Here is a 19064-nt window from a genome sequence, read left to right as displayed (position 1 = left end):
GAAAGAAGAGCTAGAAACGCTTCTGCGAGAGTTCAGAGATTGCTTTGTTGACCGGCCCAGCAGGACTAACTTGATCGAACATGATATAGAGCTAATTTGCGACAAGCCCATCCGGTGCAGGCCTTACCGGGTTTCACCCCGGTAGAAGGAAATATTGGCAACTGAGATTCAGCGGATGTTAGACATGGGGCTGATTGTACCATCCGAGAGTGAATACACGTCCCCCATCATATTGGTTGAGGCGCCAGGTAAAGACCCTCGTCCATGTATCGACTACCGCCGTCTGAATGAGATCACACGTTATCAGAGCTACCCGATTCCGAATCTTGAGGAAAGGGTTGAGGCCATAAGTGGTGCTCATTATATATTCACGCTGGACCTCATTAGGGGATATTGGCAGGTGCCTCTGACCGAGAAAGCGAGCCGAATCGCCACTTTTATTTCCCCTCCAGGAAGATTTCGTCCTCTCGTCCTTACTTTTGGCCTCAAAAACGCTCCCTTTTGTTTTTCCCGTCTCATGGACCGTGTGCTACAGGGTATGGAGGACTATGCTCTTCCATATTTGGATGAAATAGCTGTCTTTTCTCATAGCTGGGAGGAACACCTCTGTCATTTGAGGGATGTACTGACACGGTTACGTGAGGCAGGCTTGACTGTGAGAGCGGAGAAATGTCAGTTGGGAAAAGCTCAAGTGACTTACTTAGGTCACATTGTCGGACGCGGTTATCGGCATCCGCTAGAACTAAAGGTAGCGGCAATAACAGAATTCCCCAGGCCAGTCACCAAGACAGATATTCGGTCATTCTCGGACTAACCGGATAACCGGAGACGTATGACGTCTCCCGGAGACGTACAGACGTAGACGTATCGGACGCCTACTGCGCATGCGTGAACACTGCCGATACGTACAGGCGCTGGAGACGTACTCCGGAGACGTATGCCGCGTGACGTCCTAATCTCGCGAGATCTCACGAGAGTTCAGCAGCCATGGAGCCAAGCCGCCAAGCTAAGCCAAGCGCCGATGGGATGGTGCTACGAGTGCTTGTAGAGTGCTGCTGTGCGCAACGGGCACATAGTTCTCCCGTTTTCACATTGGCGTCATCAAATGCTGTAATACCCTTGCCCCGGCCGTGCCAAGAAAACATCATGCGCAAGCGTTTCAGTGCGGCGGACGACCAGCAAGTAGCTCGAGATCGCCACCATCCTGTACATACACTGTACAGCGCAGGGAGAAGGCGCCGTCGAAAGAAGTTGCAACGATTTCTAGGGATCCGCCGACGGCGAACGAGCGCTCGCTCCGCTGCGCAATGAAGGCGTTCGCAAAGGCCTTTGCAAGCCATCCAGCGTCAGAAAAAAAAAAAAAAAAAAAATGATTCTGGTAAGTCACTACTCACTACCTTCTCTGTTCAGACGATCGGACTGGACAGCGGACTGTCCGAGCGGAACAATTAGTTATCATATGTGACGAAAACGGCACTTTCGAGTAGCTCGGAATGGCAGTGACTCGGCGCCTGCCGATCGCGTGCGCTCCGAGTAGGAGTGGTGGTGGATGATGCTTTCCCATGATACATACGGCCCGCCCGTCTGAACACCGCCTAGTCGATTGCTGGGGAATAGCAGCGCAAAGTAAAAAGCCACTTACGTTGTGCGAATTAGATACATGATATTTCAGCATTTTTGCTAAGCATGGCTCGAGTTGCATAATATAATCGAAGTGTCTAAAGGTACGTCCGACGTATCCATTCGATTCTCGAAAAGATACGGCGGACGTCGATATACAGGCTCATGACTATATGCACGTCGAACGCGGCCACATTCCGCTTGCTACGCGTGAATGAATCTTATCCTCTGATATCAGCTAGCCGCGACTCTCGATGAGGTGCTACGAAGAGTGCATCCGTTCTAATATAGATCACGGTCTTCATTCAGGATTGTGTACAAGTATCGCTGTCACGCACATAGCTGCAGGCGATGCTACTCCACCAGCTGGCATCGAGATACGCACATTCACGAGCAGCTTTCGCTTCGCACTAAACTATCGCCTCGATCTGCCCGTAATGCGAGCGAGCTATTCCTACCATTTACGCTGTCTCAGGTCCTGCATCGACCTCCGAAGATCTAGCGCCGGCACAACACACACACACACACCTCGCCGTGCAGAACATTCGGCAGTCCAAAGTATGTATGTAAAATGACATTATGCTCGTTCCTCACACGCAGACCGAGGAAACAGGATGTTTCTAGCTAAATTCTTCGTTTAAATTCTACCTCAGAGCCGTGGCAGAAGACATGCCGAATCTACTAGAGGCTACTCCGGCGAGCTGCACATCGACTCGTCGAGGCGAAGACCTACTGCACCGCACCGCAAGAGTGCACAACCGGAAAGCCGGAAGCGCGAATGATCCGAATTCCCTGTGAACAGCAATGTTCTTTGGTATTTAGGGGAAGCCTAGACTAAAGTGCTTAGCCTGCATCTTTTTCTTGTCGTTGAATTTTGCGTACATGTAGTTTAAACCCCCGCATGCTCGAGGTTAGCGTGACCCGACTGAACGGCCGCGCAGCTTTGAAACGACCGGGATCGATATGCATGCATCGCCAGACTTAGGTACGCGGTAGAAAATGTGCGCTGCACATTTCGTTGCAGAACCTGACTCTTGGAATTTTGCAGAGTGTGCCATGCAAGTGATCGTTGCTACAACCACGCATCCATGTTCCAACGGCTGGCCTACCCCGAGGCGCATAAATGTTCAGCCGTGGACGTATCAATGATCGAAGAGAGGAAAATTTTCACAATATTGGGCGCGAAATCGATAGCTACCAGTGCTCAGTGTTAGAGAAATTCTGCCTTGATCATGCGCAATTCAGTGTTTCAGGTGTGGTCAGTATACTGTAAGTTTGAACAGTTCGCCTGTCAAGTCAGCGGCGCCAGCGATGTACCGGCGGAGCGATTTTCCACGCTACACCGCTGTCTTGCTAGGAAGCCTACCTAGGCGGCGTTTGACATTCAGCTGCTTTTTGTGGGCCCCGTAATTGAAAGCAGCGCCTTTAGAAACACGGTAAATGTTCAAAAATGTATTCTCTTCAACAGTTTCACTCCAGGCTGTCAAAGCAGGCGAACGTTGATAAAACAGTTGAGCACTCCAGTCTTTAGAAATCTGTAGAATCGCCCTCAGTTTGTAAAATTATTGGAACAGGTCACTTTCCGATCGCTGGGACATAGACCCTCATGACAGCGCTGTCACGTGAATAAGGACCACACTAGACCGAAAGCTTGTCTCATATAACATAGCTAACCAAGGTATACCCAACAGCATTGTGTTGATTTTTATGATGCATAAGTGACTAATTCTGCCATGCACCAAGAACAAGGTTTAATGTATTTATTTTGTGTGTAATGACTAAAATGTTCTCTAGGATGTAGCTTGTTTTGGAACATTTTAGGAAATCAAAAATGCAGGAATTTTGCACATCTCTCCTACGATCATGCTGGGATGGAAAGGGATCTGTTGCAAAATTGTACAAATGTTTCCTCTTATTTTCTCGACTCTGGCACACGTGTAAGATATGGTTCATTGTTAGTTCATCTCCACACTCCTTACATATTGGTTTGTTCTCTTTCATAAGTATGAAGCTGTGTGTCAGGTGTGGGTATGTGTTTTGTGAAGATGACCTAAAATGGCCTCCATGTTGTGTTTTTGATTACTGCATGATTTCCATTCCTTAATGACAGGTTTGACAAGTATAGTTTGTAGTTTATTTCAATGTTTCAAAAATCCTGCCATTTCACTCTCACTTTTCTTTGTACAAGCTTCTTGGTATCTTCATGCAGCATATTCACCCTCTGTAATTTAGCATTGCGTCAAGGTAACCTGGTTATTTCTTTTCATCACCTTTCAAGACAACTGTCCCGATTTCATAAAGTGTAGGGTTTCTGACGACAGGAACTCCTTGGAAGTCATAGAAATAAATGAGATCCACAATCATGAGCTATCTAGGGTATGCATATACATGTCCATCGCTCAGTGGAGTGGTGTCAGTACGCTGTTAGAACAGGTCTTGTGGTGACAACAACCATTGTCTGAGGTGGTCCTTTAATGGGCATTGAAATGCTATGTAACTACAGGTGCTGATAGAACTCTTGATCATGTTATGTGATGATGCGATCCTTGCATGCATATAGGTATACATTGCAGAATCTGCAGTGCACCACTTGACCATTTGCCACCAGTTTGTGTGAAAATGTATTTTTCATGCATGTTAACCAGTATTTAACAGATGACCCCTGTGCACAAGCCAAAAGTGCCACGAGCCAAATGTCACGAGGCCACATGACATGGCAGGAGCTGTAAAGTCAAGCTTACAAAGTTATATTTGAAATATGTTCTGGGACGTTCCAGCTCCAATTAAGAAAGGTTGAGGCTTACAGAGGTCTATGCCAGGTTGTCTATCACCTAACAGGGCAGCCTACGACCGTATGCTAATGAGTATATCTGAGATAACAGAGACATGAATTAAGGAATTAGTAATTATGTTTGTAGCAAAGGGCATGTAAATTAACGGGAATCCACAGTGGGATCTGCAGACAAGAACCATTAACACTGGCACACCATATCCTTACAGGTGGAGATTAGGAGTCTCCCTAATTTTTTTTCTGCTCTAAGCTTGTCATTTCCTTCGTTCTTCCAGATGAGGAAGATGTGAAAATGATGGCATCGAAAATTCCAGAGACCATCGTTAACAAGGATGATGATCCCAACAGCGTAAAAAGGAATTTCAGAAAAGATGGGGGACTAGTAATGCTGGCAACAGTTGAAGCTAAGTGAAAAGGCACGAAATTGAAATGCAACATATGCAGAGGTATGTTGCGAGACGACCAGTCTGTGGTGTGCGACATCTGTCTCCGTTAGTTTCATCAAGTGATTGGCCAAAGCAGATGGGGCTTGTGGTTTTGAGATAAGTGCAGTGTAGTAGCATAGATGCAACCTTGCCCATTAATAATTGGAGTGGAGTAAGTGCATTGTTTAGTTTTTGTAAGGTGTTCATGGTTTCCATGCAATCATTATGAGAAATTTTTTCCTAGAGTATGTTTGCTGAAGTGTGAATATAATGTGCAATAAAACTAGTGTTTTCTTGCTATTTACTTTTCCTTGTATACATTAGTTCTGTGAAGAAAACCACAGGCTAGAAGGAAATGTAATGGCACGCATTTTGATACTTGGCCCCGTTGTGCTGGCTCAGTAGTTAGAGTGCTTGGCTGCTGAACCGAAAGATGCAGATTTGGTTCCAGCCACAGCAGGGGCACTTCAATAGAGGCGAAACAATAGGCCGTCATGCACCGTGCGGTGTCAGTGCATGTAAAAGAACCCCAGGTGGTCGAAATTATACCGGAGCCCTCAACTATTGTGTTCCTCATAGCCGTAGTTATTTTGGGATGCTAAACCAGATATTGTATATCACATCATACTCTGAGTAAGATGCTATTCATGGTCAGTTAATCATACACTAAATGATAAATTTTTTTCTGCATGGTACAGCAGCTGTTGTACAATTTTACTTTAGCCTTCATGAAGAATATCACACTGGCTCCACATGGCTTTCTGTAGACCCTTGATATGTGTCACAATCACACACCCAATTATGTATTTGTCTAAGGGCACCTATGCATGCAAGGAGGGGACCGTTACTTTCCACTTGTCAGAACTGAAATGCACGATCCACATCATTTCTGTAATTCAACCGCTTGCTATTTGAACTGTACAGCATTGATGCAGGTATCAAAGAACTGCAATTAGCAAATTAATCCAAGCAGGAAACCATGCCAAGAACTGCTTCGGTTTCATCTTTAACAACTGTTTGAGAACTAAAATTAGCCAAATGTTGCAAAACATAGATGAGAGGTTACAAAATCTAAAAAACAATGAAGCCTACCTGTGGCATGTAGGGTTTCACATCCTAAAGTGACATATGTAGCTATGAAAAATACCGTAGTGGAGAGCTCCAGACTAATTTGACTGCCCGGGCTTTGTACTTTGCGTTGACATCTTGCAGGAAACAGAAGCATTTGCATTTCACCTGCACCAAAGTGCAACTGCCATCACTGGCATTAAACATCACGACCTCGGGGCAAGTAGCCGAATGTGCCACTAAGATGTCGCAGCGTCTACGTACATGCTATACACGTCAACCTTTCTAGCATTAAAGCTGTCACATGCATGGCGGATATTCATGTTCAGCTTTGAACTGACAAGTTTAAAAGTGTACTATTTGTGTTTGTCTAGCATGAAAAACAAAGGAAACTAAGGAAAAACGAAAAAAAATGAACATAATATGTTGAAAAAGCACTAGTCATTAACGCATAAAGCATATTCGTTCCTTTATTAATGATAAAGTGGCCTTAGTACAAAGCCTGAACATTTAGAAAGGTGCTGTGCCAGGCAGCTATTTTACAGAAACCTGAACCATTTCACCTGTAGTAATGCGCATCCCGGCGGTGTGGGCTGGGCACTTATTTTTCGGTCCACTCCAACATGCGAAAAATGCATCATGTGCATTCCCATTTTCCGAGTTTTGAGCTCTGTAGTACAGGCTAACAAATTGTCGATGACTTATTTTCGTCTGATTGTTGCACAGCGCGTGTAAATAAATTACCACTTCACCTAATAAACACTGACATGCACGTGCAACATCGCCGATCATAAACGGGCACACTGACGTCCGTCCGGACATCGGCGCACTCATCACAGCACTCTTCGTAGTCTCACACAGCACTCTAGTAGGACGTAATCCGTAATCACAGCATCTCACGGTAAGCACAAACCACACCTCCAGTTGTACAACAAACACGAATGACACGATGCTTGGGCTAGAGACACGCCGGTGGTGCCCAGCTTTTTCAGCGCCGCTTGTACTACGTAGAACTTGCAGCACCAAACCTCAATGCGAGCAGAAAGCGATGCGTTACGTGACGCATCTCATCACAGATGGAAGTGAGGAAACTTTGAAGAATCAAAACTACATAATTACATAACGACCGTCGTAGACGTTAATCCACATGATAACGAGGACTAAATGAGCGGGCGTGCGGGCCGCGGGCTGGCCGTCAACACCGCGGATTACATACGCTTGCGCTCTGGTCGTGCTTGCCACCCTGCCGCGGTCCAACTCACGTAAACCTATCATCATGCAATCACGTAGTATATCACCCATTCTAGGCACTATTCTTGCCACTGTACTATTCTTTGTAATTTCACATTTCACGCATGCAGTATGTAGTACATACTTCTTGCACCTCGCACGTACACCTCATACCAACTTTGATTTGGCTACATATGGCTGCCATGTTGTTGCTACAACCACATCTGGGGATCTCGGATCCGTCCGGCTTTCCCGACGGATCCCAAGGCCCATATCGGAGAAAAATGCGTTGGGTCCGTCGGAAGAACCCTACCGATCGGGTCCGTCCGCCGTACTTCTGAAAAATATTTCCCGTATCCGTCGGACAGATCCCGAAGAAAAACGCACCGGGTCCGTCGGACGTACCTTTAAGACCATTGATCGGGTCCGTCCGACGTACCTTTAGCCACAGCCTAATATAATACACGTCGTGTAGCTGCTTTTGTTTACATGTGCATGTAAATGTGCACAGCCACCAGGAGCCACAATAAATGAAAACTGATTGCAAGATGATTTACTTTATCTTCTCAGACAATTGTCTGGCACCATTAGCTAACAGCACATGCTGAATGCAGTGCCAAAGCCAAATATTGCAAGAGGTCATTTATTTTATTTTTTTTTTTTCCCCAAGCTTACGAACTTGTGTCCCTGTGTCAGCACGTGAAATTAAGTGCGCCAATATTTTATGCTGTTGGACAAAACATTCAGGCACTGGAAGTCCTATTAGCATTTACAAGTCGCAGAGGCTGAACTGGTTTGCTCATTGTGTTATAAAAACACCTGAAACTTAAAAAAGGATCCTTGTTAAGGACCATTGCATTGAATGAAGGCAACAGTGTCTGCGTCGTGGCACCTTTCTAGTGTCCTGGTGCAACTTTCAGCTGCACAATTAGATCCTGTATTATGTTGGCAAGTTAATTACCAATCATCTGTGTCTCATATGGTTATTCCCTTTCAGATGAAAATGAGCCTGCAAGTGCCTGAAGGACATGGTGCCCAGAGAGACTCATGATGATAAAAGCAATCATGACAACTCCCGGAATAGTAAGCGACAACACTTATATTACTTTATTCAATGTTCTTGTTGAACATGTTACAGCTATTTACAAAGCACTGCAATGTTCAGTCTTGATTCTCTTACTGCTGTGTACAAGGTCTAGCCAGAGTGCTAAAGTAAGCTCGTGCATGTTGTTATGCACCGGAAAACAGCCCAAGATCTCATGGCTGCAGAAATAATTATTTCTTTCATTTGTTTGTTTGCTTCCATGGCACAGCCACAAGTCTGCACAGTGTGGAGCCGCTGCCGTCAACACCAAGCCTGCAGTCAGTGCCCCTGAGGGGTGAGGACATATTTACGTTATTTTGAGCAGCACCAATTTGTAAAAAGTTTTATTTATCTCAATGCCTTAGCAACTTACTATAGTTTAAAACTCAAGACTGCTTAGTACAACTGCACTAGAACCTAGTTGTTAGCTTTTGCATTCATGCCAAATCTATGCACGGACCAGCAGCAGCAACAGTGCATTATACAAAATGCAATGGTCTATGAAAGCAGCGATAAATGAAATAAATGAGTAGGAAAACAAATTATTCACAAATTTTTATGTTCATGGTGCACACTCACGAGACCACCGCAATGCTTTGTGTATTGTTATGCTTGTCTCACTGTTTTGAACCTACACTCCATTTGGTGGCATGACTGAGTCTTCGGTTTGAGAGAAGAATGACATTTCGAAGATGAGAGAACAAAAACAATGAAATTTGATTGCACTTCTGCAGACTTATGTACATACTTCAAAGGTCTTAACAGCAAAAGGTCAAAAGCAAGTTCATAGCAATGATAGACTATTGAGCCTCTTGCCCAGGGCCAGTATTTTTTTACTCCACAAGAAGCCTTTAAACAATCAATCCAGCCCTCTCACAGAACTTTGGCCAATAAGACATGGCACATCTCTCTGGGTCAATCAGCCAGTCAATCAAACAGTATTGGTAAGCAATGTTCCTGCAGTCATACCTTGGGAACGGGCGAGGAGACATAGAAACTTCCTTTTTCACTTTGATAGCGTTGCAATAGTTGAACAAGGAGTCTCTGTCTGCCAGAAAAACACAGGGCATGTCTGATGTCACATACAGCGGATCAAAACAGCATCTGTAGAACTCAACTCCTAATGGATCAGTGTAATGGTTTTATGGCCATGTCCCTTCTCCCAAACAGCCACCGTATCTTCCTGTGCGGTGTGCCCTCAGGCACCCCTTTCCAGAATGTATTCATCATCGGGCAAAGCGTGGGAAGTTCCCACATGCTTTTTCTTTTTGCGGCCTCACACTTTTCTGTGATGTTTGCCTGGACGCGTGATGCATTTCCAGCTCTTAGGTCATTGCACCATGACCTAAGAGCATAATGTGCATAATCAACGCAAAAGCTCAGAAGTAATATTTTATAGAGACATTTCTACCGCAATTACCCATTTGGTGAATTTTATTTATCCTCAAGAAAAGGATGGCAAAATTATATTATTGTTTACTCCTCCACTGTGGTCTTAATGCATTGGTTGATGTGAAAAAATGATTCAATTTGTTTTCAATGTGCATCAGAAGGAGCGTTCACTGACATAAAATAACATCAAATACCATGGAAAATCTTTTGCATATGCCAGCAACAGGCAAGTCCTAGTATAGATTGCTGTTGAACGTGACACTTAGTATTCTCTGCGAGCCTACAAATATAATGTTCCGGCTCTCATTGCTGACAGCACGATTAAAAAGAAAATTTCTTTCTGGGAAAATAATTAGCGTTGTCTTTGAACAATTTATATTAAGTTTGTTTGATTGAAGCCACAACAATAATGTTTACAGGAAGGCTTTGCTTTGTTTCTCAACGTGTCTGCATCTGTGCCGGTCATAATAGAACAGTCATCTGCATGTGGTGGTGGCAAAACTAATAAATATCCAACAGGCGCAAGATAGGCGTCAACTTATCCGCAAAGATGACGGCCTGGAGTCCTTGGACATGGGCGACGTCAGCTAGTCGGATTAGACCTAGCAGAGTTTCAGGGTGTGAGCTCGACAGTAGTTTCCCAAAATTATTTTTTGTCTCTCGATTTATATTTTAGATTTCTGGACACGCCCATATCATATGTACCAGATCCACCCTATACATGTACGACAAATTTAATGGATATGTCGATGTGGGCAATGTCTTTGATGAACACTTTCAACAACAGTGGCCAAAGCAGGCTTCCTTGTGAAACATTGTTAGTGACTGTTAGATCGTTCAAATGGTGACTACTCAGGCATGCTATTTGTGTTTATTCTCCTCTCCTTCGGGGCAAGTGCCAAGGGATATACCCTACAAGCTGTGTGCAATTCTGTTCACAACTATATAATCACACCAGGTAGATTGCTACAATGAGAATTCACTGCCTTTTCTTTTCCTTTCTTTTTTTTTCATGAAATTCTAGTTTAAGATTCGTAATTATCAAAATACTCAATTGCTTGTCCATGAACCTTTTGTACTTGCTATATACCATGGCCTATTCCCCGCCGTGGGTATGTGCCATTACCACTAAAGACACTCATCAATGGGTCTGATACATAGGTCAGGGGTGGAAGCAGGCTCAAGCATTTTGAAGCAGCTTTGGGAGCAGCGAGACAAGAGTTTTGGAGCAGCTTTGGAGCAATGAGACAAGAGTTTTGGAGCATTTGAATTATGTTTTGAAGCAGGTTCCTAAGGTCAAATGCCTCTGATAATTGTAGTAATTTTTTTCTTTCTGACAGAAAAAGATGAGCTCTTCCTTTTTATGCAAGTTCAATGCCTGTCCAACTTCGCACTCATTTCTGACAAGACAACGACCAACAACTTGGAACAGACTAGCAGCAAACAAAATGCTTGCTGGTGTGCTTTATAACTGAACACCTAATGTGACCTTGTGACCTAACGCAGTTGCCTATTCTGACTTGACAGATTGAAATGTCGAGTTTACCACTTCAATGCACTCAAGCAATGCCACTAATTTGGAGCTCAGATTAATGGACATGACATTTATGCTCTCTATCTTGTGCATATCCCTTTTTGATCCTATGCCTGTGCTGATAAATTCCTGAGCAGTGGTCAGTAGTGCCTTCAGGAAATGTAGATGGCACTGAAGAGTAGCCTTTTCATTCTTCAGCATTTTTACTTCACTACCTCCTTCCAATAGTTTTATCATTATTTGCTTGAGCAATGCTGGAGCTCATTTTTTAAATCTTGGCAATAGGCCCTGTATGGCTTTCCAACACTCTTGAGACGTTTCCTAGTGAGTGACATCTTTGGAGTGCCAACCCATAACGATTCAAGTATGATTTTGTCTGCCGTAGGCCCGACAAGCTTGTTACTGAAAAAGAGGCTCGATAAGTGCCTGCTTGTTCTTAGACCACAACCATTAGAATAACTCATGTGGTTTTTCCAGTCGGACAAGTTTCCTTCCGAACGACTCACAGTAGTTTGCGCCTATCTGCTTCGCTTGCTGCTCTTGCTTCTCCCTCCACCGGCGATTCAAAAGGCTGAGAGGAGGTGCTACGGCACATGCACAGTGCATTTTTTTTGCAATTATCTCCAATCGCCAGTGATTCATATTAAATTTACTTGCAAACAAATATTTATTATGCCACATGCTTCCTTCCCTTACAAAAATTTCGTTTGTATTAAGGCCAGTGCTAGATGCATTATATCTTTTCCACTGGTGCAAAGACATTGTTTGCGTGTTGCACTAAATTTGATGGTAGAAAAACAGCCAGTTTGGAGCAGTTTTGGAGCAATATTGCATTTTGGAGCAGGATAGAGCAGGAAAAGCAGTTTGGGAGCAGAATGGAGCAAATGGAGCGGCAATTCTACCCCCGATAGGTGCATTCACAAGAGGAGACTGCTGCACTTCTGTGCCATGATATAGGGGTATGCCATATGCCCAGACATTTCATGAATAATCATGTGCGTAGTTATTCACTGCAATACCAGCTGGAGAGCAATATTAAACAACCTCCAGCTTTCTCATAACAGCTTTAATTTTACAGTAATTTCTGTGAACACTGCACCTTTTCATTCCAGGAAGGTAGAAGAATACAACACGGATTTTTTATGCAGCACATGGTGAAGAACACTGCCCCGTGTGAAGATGGACATGTGAAGATCAGCTGGTGAAATCTTGGCAATCAGTTGACAAGATGCTGATTGCGCTGATGAAAGAATGAAAGTTATTTATGTTGGCACTATATCACATTGCAGATAGCACCAGTTTATTTTCTCCAAAACTCTCTCGACCATGTTCACTTTGCCAAATAAATCCCAAATACATTTTTGCAACACAAATGCTGTCGGTGTGTTTCTGTTCTTGCATTTTATGGTGCATAAGTAGCTAAGGCTACAGTTTCGCAAATACAGGTCCAATATTATCTGCAAAGGGCATTACACTAATTTTAAATTGCATATTTTAAGAAATATTTGCATTGTTAGAATTGTAAACATATGCAATGACTCGAAAAAAAAAAATATGTGCACAACCTCTCTCAAGTGAGCCTCAGCTACAACGTTGAAAACACTGTTAGTGGCCTGTGGTCACCACTTCACCAAAAGAAATTCAAAATGTCCCGTCACATAGTGGTAATTGCTAAAAGCATATCATAGGTCAGTGTTTCTCAAATAAGGGCTCACAAAGTGATTTTCAGGGTCCACGAAACCCACAGCTGCAAAAAAAAGAAAAAGATATGCGTGATAGCTTTGGCCTGACTAGACACAGTTTCGCAGGGTTAAAATCTAGGAGATTCAAAGGCGACTTTAGTTTTTTTTTTTTTTTATAAAGAGTGCGGAAACAGAGGGAGAGGGCATCTGCGGCATTCGTTGATGCCAACTATGGTAAAACTCGAGCTCTGGCTGCACTACTGGATAGGGCTACAATGCAAAGCGTCTCGGGCATGATGACAACATGACAGCTCAATGAGAGTACAATTAATTTAGTAGTGTACAGAAAACTCTGAATAATGACTCTAGCAGCACATGCGATCAATGAATATATGAGCTGTGAATTAGCGGCATGAAGTGAAAAACCATAAAATGGCATCATCACTTTTTGCATCTGGTAGCACAGGTTTTCACTGAAGCCGTCAGACGGCCTGACGAAGACAGGCTTTGGTGGTTCGCCGCGTCGTTCGCCAAAGCAGATGGTACTTCACAGATACAGACACTTTTATAACTCAGATACCACCTTTCCTTAATCTAGACAATACACAAATGCACACACAACCGTTCGGGTGAAACACTAGAGACGGCCCACGCAGCACAACTCAGGTACAGCGTTCAGACTGGTGGTCTAGTGCATATTTGCGGTCACAAGCACCTCGTGCCACTAACAGTTCGAAGTTAGCGTTGGGAACAAGTGAAGCCGTTGGTCCGGAGCGCAGCTGTCGGGTGTTCACCGGTAGACGGTCACGCAGTCAAAGGAGCATGGGAGACAACGCCGAACCAAAGTCATCGCGTCCTTTCAGTTCGCCAAGTAGCGAGATGGCAAACCGAAGCTGTTATATCGCTGCACACAACACTCAGGCAAAAACCCCTGCATTTGAACACGAACACTATCACACGCCACCCTAAATGCCACCACGCACACACCATGTCATGTTGAACACTGTGAGACGAGAACAACGAGAAAGTAGTCATGCACTGCTGCAATCAATCGAGATAAATATTGCTGCATCTCGCATAAAAAAAAAAATTCATAAAGCTGCATCTCGGCATAACAGCGTCAACAAATGAACAGCATAAATCTTTGGGTAGCATTGTTGCATGCAGTGATGCTCATCTTGGAAATGGAGTAACTGTTCTAGAAAACACGGACAACAGAAACAGAAGTGGACATGGACGTACATAGGCTCACAACTGTATTTTACTAACCGAAAGAGGACATATATACAGCAAGCAAAAGTATAGTGTTGAGCATGCGGTTTTGTGCACTTTATATGTGTCATCTTTACTTAGTGAATCCAGTTGTGAGTCTGCAAGCCTCCTTTCCACTTGTTTCTGATGTCCAAGTTTCCTAGTGCACTTACCCTATTTACAAGATATGCACCACTGCATGCTGCAATTATTGCTGTAAGGAATACAGAGATGAATTCTGCGACTGTTGACAAATGCCTCAACTATGAAGGTCACTGCTTGCCATGCTTGTCTATATTTTACTGAGAAAGGCAGCCTAAAAAAAAAAAAAAAAAAAATGTTCCAAATTTTTTGACCGCAGGACGTAGGCCGACACTTATGTTTGAGAAGGCACAAGGTACTGACTAACTGAGGCAGACACAAGACAAAGTACATAGACACATGACAGCTGTACAAAGATGTTCGGCAGTTCATTGCGCAACTTTATACATGCGCCCTACCTGTTACCATCTCAAAGTTTGGTTCTTGAAATAGTCAATAAAAGCAAAATCCCGTGCTACGCTGCCAAACCCTTCCTCTACAGCTTTCCTAACACTGCTCATTGCCTTGTTGAAGGCAACATGATGAGGCTGCAGTACGGCACCTCCAAACAGCTTGTAGAGTAGAGGCCATCGAGGGTAGGCTGCATCACTATAGATCACATATTTATGACCCATGGTGATCTTCTGCAGGTTCTCAAAGTGCACGGTCTCCTTGAGGATCCCTAAAATATAGCAAGAATTAAAAATATAACCAATGTGGGTCTACACAGGTGCCTCTGTTCTTTTTGTATAATGAGATGTAATTACAGTTGCAAGTTTTTAGATACAATTTTTTCCTACAAATTTATAAAATGCCACATGCTAACACAATCTTGCATCACATACTTAAGTGCCACATTTCTTTACAGATGAAAAGCTGTTTTTCATGAGGTGGGTCATTGAGTACCCTTTCCCAAAAACCAACTCAAAAAATATAAAAGTACCTGTGGAATTTTCGCAGCAGAGATGTTAGGCTTTAATTTGGAAATGCACTCCCCTGAATATGAAAAACATATTACAGCTAGTTACTGCAATGAAGACATGACTGAACAGGCTTAGCTGCATCGTGACGCCTTCCTTTAAATGGCCCACTGGCAGACTATGGCATTGGTACACATTAGTGCCTGATATTTCTGCACAGGCTCCACTTGTGCCCAGAGAAGTCCTCCTTCTGAGCCACAGACGGTCGACAAATTTGCCTTGCTGTGCCAAGATGAAACCCCAGCAGTTGAGCACGGGGGCCTTTCTTTGCATGCACCGCCTGAGGAGGAAAAATTGAAGCGGCTGCAAGCAACGATCGCTTATAGAGTCCCTATAAAGTGGTCATGAGAAAATAATCTTTCAGTGTGCACCTTCTTTACTGTGCCTTAGCATAATACTTATTGCATTGCTTTTGGAAGAGTTCACTAGCGTTACCTCGTACAGGCCCATCAATTTTAAGGTGAAAATCTTTAATGGCTCATACTGTCGGCATTCGTTTGTTTGGTCACACTATAGCTGTCAATAAAATGACGTCATGATGATGCCATCAGAAAAAATTGAAATCCTGTTTCCGCTGGGAGCCGAACCTCTATCCCTCGCATCCCCATCCGAGCGCTTTAGCCAACTGTGCAACGCTCGGGATCGTGAAACACACATCAAAATTCTCCTTGTCTACAGTAGCGATGACAATGAAGTTGGAATTAGCAGTGATGACATTAGCAATGATAATGATGGTGCATTCAATTCATAATGATGAGAGCAAACGTGATGCATCGTGTGCACCAGCAACGCTTAGATTTTCACATTTCTGCAGTGTAGATTCCGCAGTGCTTCCGGATTTTTTCAACACTATCATCGACACTTGACTTTTTTTTTCAAAGCAAGCGAAATTCAGAAACCTACACTAGTTATTTTCTTCTTCTTCTTCTTCTTTTTTTTTTTTTTTTTTTTTTTTTTTTTTTGTAATTGGAAGATCATATATACATCTCACTTTTGCAAACGGTTTGAGACAGTAAGGATGTAAATAAAGACCAGGAATTTCACAGAAATCATGTGCCAATTCAAAAATGAGCCAGATTCTACTGATGTGCAGATGGAAATGAGCCAAATCTATTTTATTCTTGACAGCTTTCTTTCTCAGCTTTAGCATGATAGGGTGGACTACTGCGAGTGTAAATTCAATTATTGCTTCTCCATAGCTACTTCCTTATCACTGTCTAGGATAGGAAGAGATCACAGGAAAATCTGAAGCCAGAAGATAGAAACACTGGGAACATAGGCCTGCAGCAGACGAAGCAGTTTGTGCATAAAGCTCGCAAAATAACTTATAAAAGACTACATTTAGTTTAGCCTGTTGGCAGCGGCTTTCTGCATTTAGCAACATAAGCAAACAGCCGAAACTGGCAAGAAACGACAATATTTGCCGCTGTCTTGTCGCTTTGCATCCTATGTGCATCTACCATTCCCCGGCAATACAATGGTGCACTGAATTAAAATAGCTCTTCATTAAACACATTCCAACTAATTTCTACCAATAGAAAATAGCCTCACATCTTTGCTTGAAGCAGAAGCCCATAAAGCATTTATTTGCTCACTTTAGAGCAAATCAGTGCTGCTGATTGTGTGACAATGAATATTACAACTCCTCATCAGCTGTATTCACAGTATGATCATTTACAGGTATTTTCACAAAGAGGCTAGAAACGACTCTTAAAAAAATTTCATTCAGTCAAAGTAGGGTCAAATATAGATTTTCATATCGATAAGGGCCAAATCCAAAATTGCTTACATTGTTTAAATTATTGCATAAAATTTTATGAAATTTCTGTGTTGAGTATTTCTAATACATGAAGCAAATTAAAAAATAACTTGTGCTGATAACAACCTTTTGCGTATTTCTCAGTTTGTGTTTCCGTGGACTTCCCTAATTTAATAAAAAAAAATATTGACTTGTAAGTGTGCTAGTGTTTATGTTGATGACCTTATGCTGTGCTAGTAGGCAAGATCGAAAAGCAGCATAGCACTGGTTGCATTCGGGACGTTAAACAGTTTCACTAAATTCGATGTCGACAAGAGAGCACCTTCCCAAAGCTCTACAACCGAGTTGGAGAGCAGGGGTATATATATATGCTTTTGCACAAGTTTTTTGACGTAAAAAAAGAATGATTACAGCAGACGTTCAGTGACTGGGCACGAGTAAACTGCAATCGTTAATGTATATTATGTTTTACAGTAGCCAAAACTGCTCGCCTGCTAGAAACGACACAACGCCGTTACGCGCCAGAGAGCATTGGCCCCATGCCACCATCCCTAGGAGCATGAGCGCTGGTGCCTTTCTACTACAAAATGGTAGGGTTTTGACGTAGTTATATCGAGTAGAAGGCTCGGTAGCGTTCATGCACACATGGAAGCTGATGGGGATGATGTGCAATGAGTAGCGCGAGAGTGCGTAGCAGTGTGCACGCGCTACGACATCCCGCCCCGCTTCTCACAAGGAATTTATCGCTTTAAATCCGCTTGAAAGCGCTATAAGCGGTTGCACAAGTGTTAGACTGTTTTGATAAGCTCTGAACCTCAGGATTAGCGCTAATTCGCATTCAAAGATGACTACTGAAACGCCACAGCCAGTCAGCTTTGCTTTACATGTTTCGGCGGGCATATTTATTTGACACAGAAAGCACTGCTATCAATAATTTGGCTTGTAACCGTCAAGCCACCACTGCCACCACACCATGCGCTACTTACCTCGGAGAATCGCTGAAGAGCTTGCAGATCAAGCCACTTGTCATATCGTAGATTAGATGACCGAAGTAAAAGTCGAGCTGTGCCAAGGTGCCTCGGAGCCAGAGACTCTGACACGCTGCGCACTGATGACCTCATTTGGAATTAGGAGGGCTAACTGCAGCTCTCCGAAATCCTCTTTCTAGAATCTAAAAATCCTGTTGAACACAGTGTTGTTGTTGGCGCCGATGTTGAAGGGTACCACGCTCACGTAAGTTCCTTCGAGGCTTAGGAATATCGCGCTCCCGTTGAAATCTATGCATGTCTTCAATTTCATCCCATGATAGGGTGCCTGTCGTGAAGGGTGAAGGATGCTGTCGGCATGATGTAACGTAACGTGGGCAGGTTGCACCGATAGCAGGAGCAAATTCTAGCACACGACCGAACACCAGCAAACACTTCCTCCATGCGAGCACCAAAACAAACGGATTTAATGCAACTAGGCTGATGCTTCAGGATCAGTGCACTTTTTTTCTTTCTCTGCAGGTCTCCCTGCTGACTGTTTTTGCTCGTACAAGTGATCCTTTCTCTTGAGAGGCAGGGGTTTCAACAAGTATTTTGGAGTGCCAGGAAACAGCACTGAGATGGTATCCTTCGTGAGTTGCGTAACATCCCGGGGAATCTCAATTACCTTTACCTGTCTTAAAACTTCGCTCAATAAAGCATGGTTTGAGGTGTCGCTCACAATGTGAGGGCAACGCCGATCCGGATTCTCCGATATTTATATATACCGATATTTATATCAACGTCCAGGATTTCCTGTCTGCAACTCACAAATAATGAGGAAGATAATCACCCCTTGTGGGTTTGCCCGCCACTGAAGCCGACAATATCGGCAGGGCCTTATCATCGTTCTCTCTTGAACTTTATTAGAACATAGCCAACCTATTTTCTTCCATTTATTACGCCTTTTAATTTTCGTTTTACATATTCCTTTATGCCCTAGCTGAGGCAATAAACAATGTTATTGGCTTTGCCGTCGCGCTTGATGTTGCGCTCCCACTCTTGCCTCTTCCCTGCGTCTTTCGGTGTCCTGAAGAGAGAGCATTTCACCTTGCACGAGCGCTACCCGCTCTTGCACCCAGGCAAGAAACACGTGCTATCACGCTTACCCCGTTTTCTGGACATGACGCGATCACACATCC

The 19064-nt window shown here is 43.6% G+C and overlaps 1 long non-coding RNA gene across 2 annotated transcripts; it reads left to right on the top strand.

The window, feature by feature from the left end:
• The first annotated feature begins 1068 nt into the window (after positions 1-1068).
• Positions 1069-12585, top strand: LOC146206058 (uncharacterized). Of its 2 annotated transcripts, none has more exons than XR_014704334.1 (4): positions 1069-1378; positions 8132-8217; positions 8448-8513; positions 12257-12585. It is a non-coding gene; the product is annotated as an uncharacterized LOC146206058 (long non-coding RNA). The 2 variants fall into 2 exon arrangements; XR_014704335.1 differs by lacking the exon at positions 1069-1378 and adding an exon at positions 2875-4857.
• The last annotated feature ends 6479 nt before the right edge of the window (positions 12586-19064 follow it).

The sequence above is a fragment of the Amblyomma maculatum genome, chromosome 1, assembly GCF_055883805.1.
Source record: "Amblyomma maculatum isolate TAMU_Amacu chromosome 1, ASM5588380v1, whole genome shotgun sequence".
Lineage (NCBI taxonomy): Eukaryota > Metazoa > Arthropoda > Arachnida > Ixodida > Ixodidae > Amblyomma > Amblyomma maculatum.
Note: the sequence above shows the minus strand (reverse complement) of the source record. Positions and strands in the feature narration are given on the sequence as shown.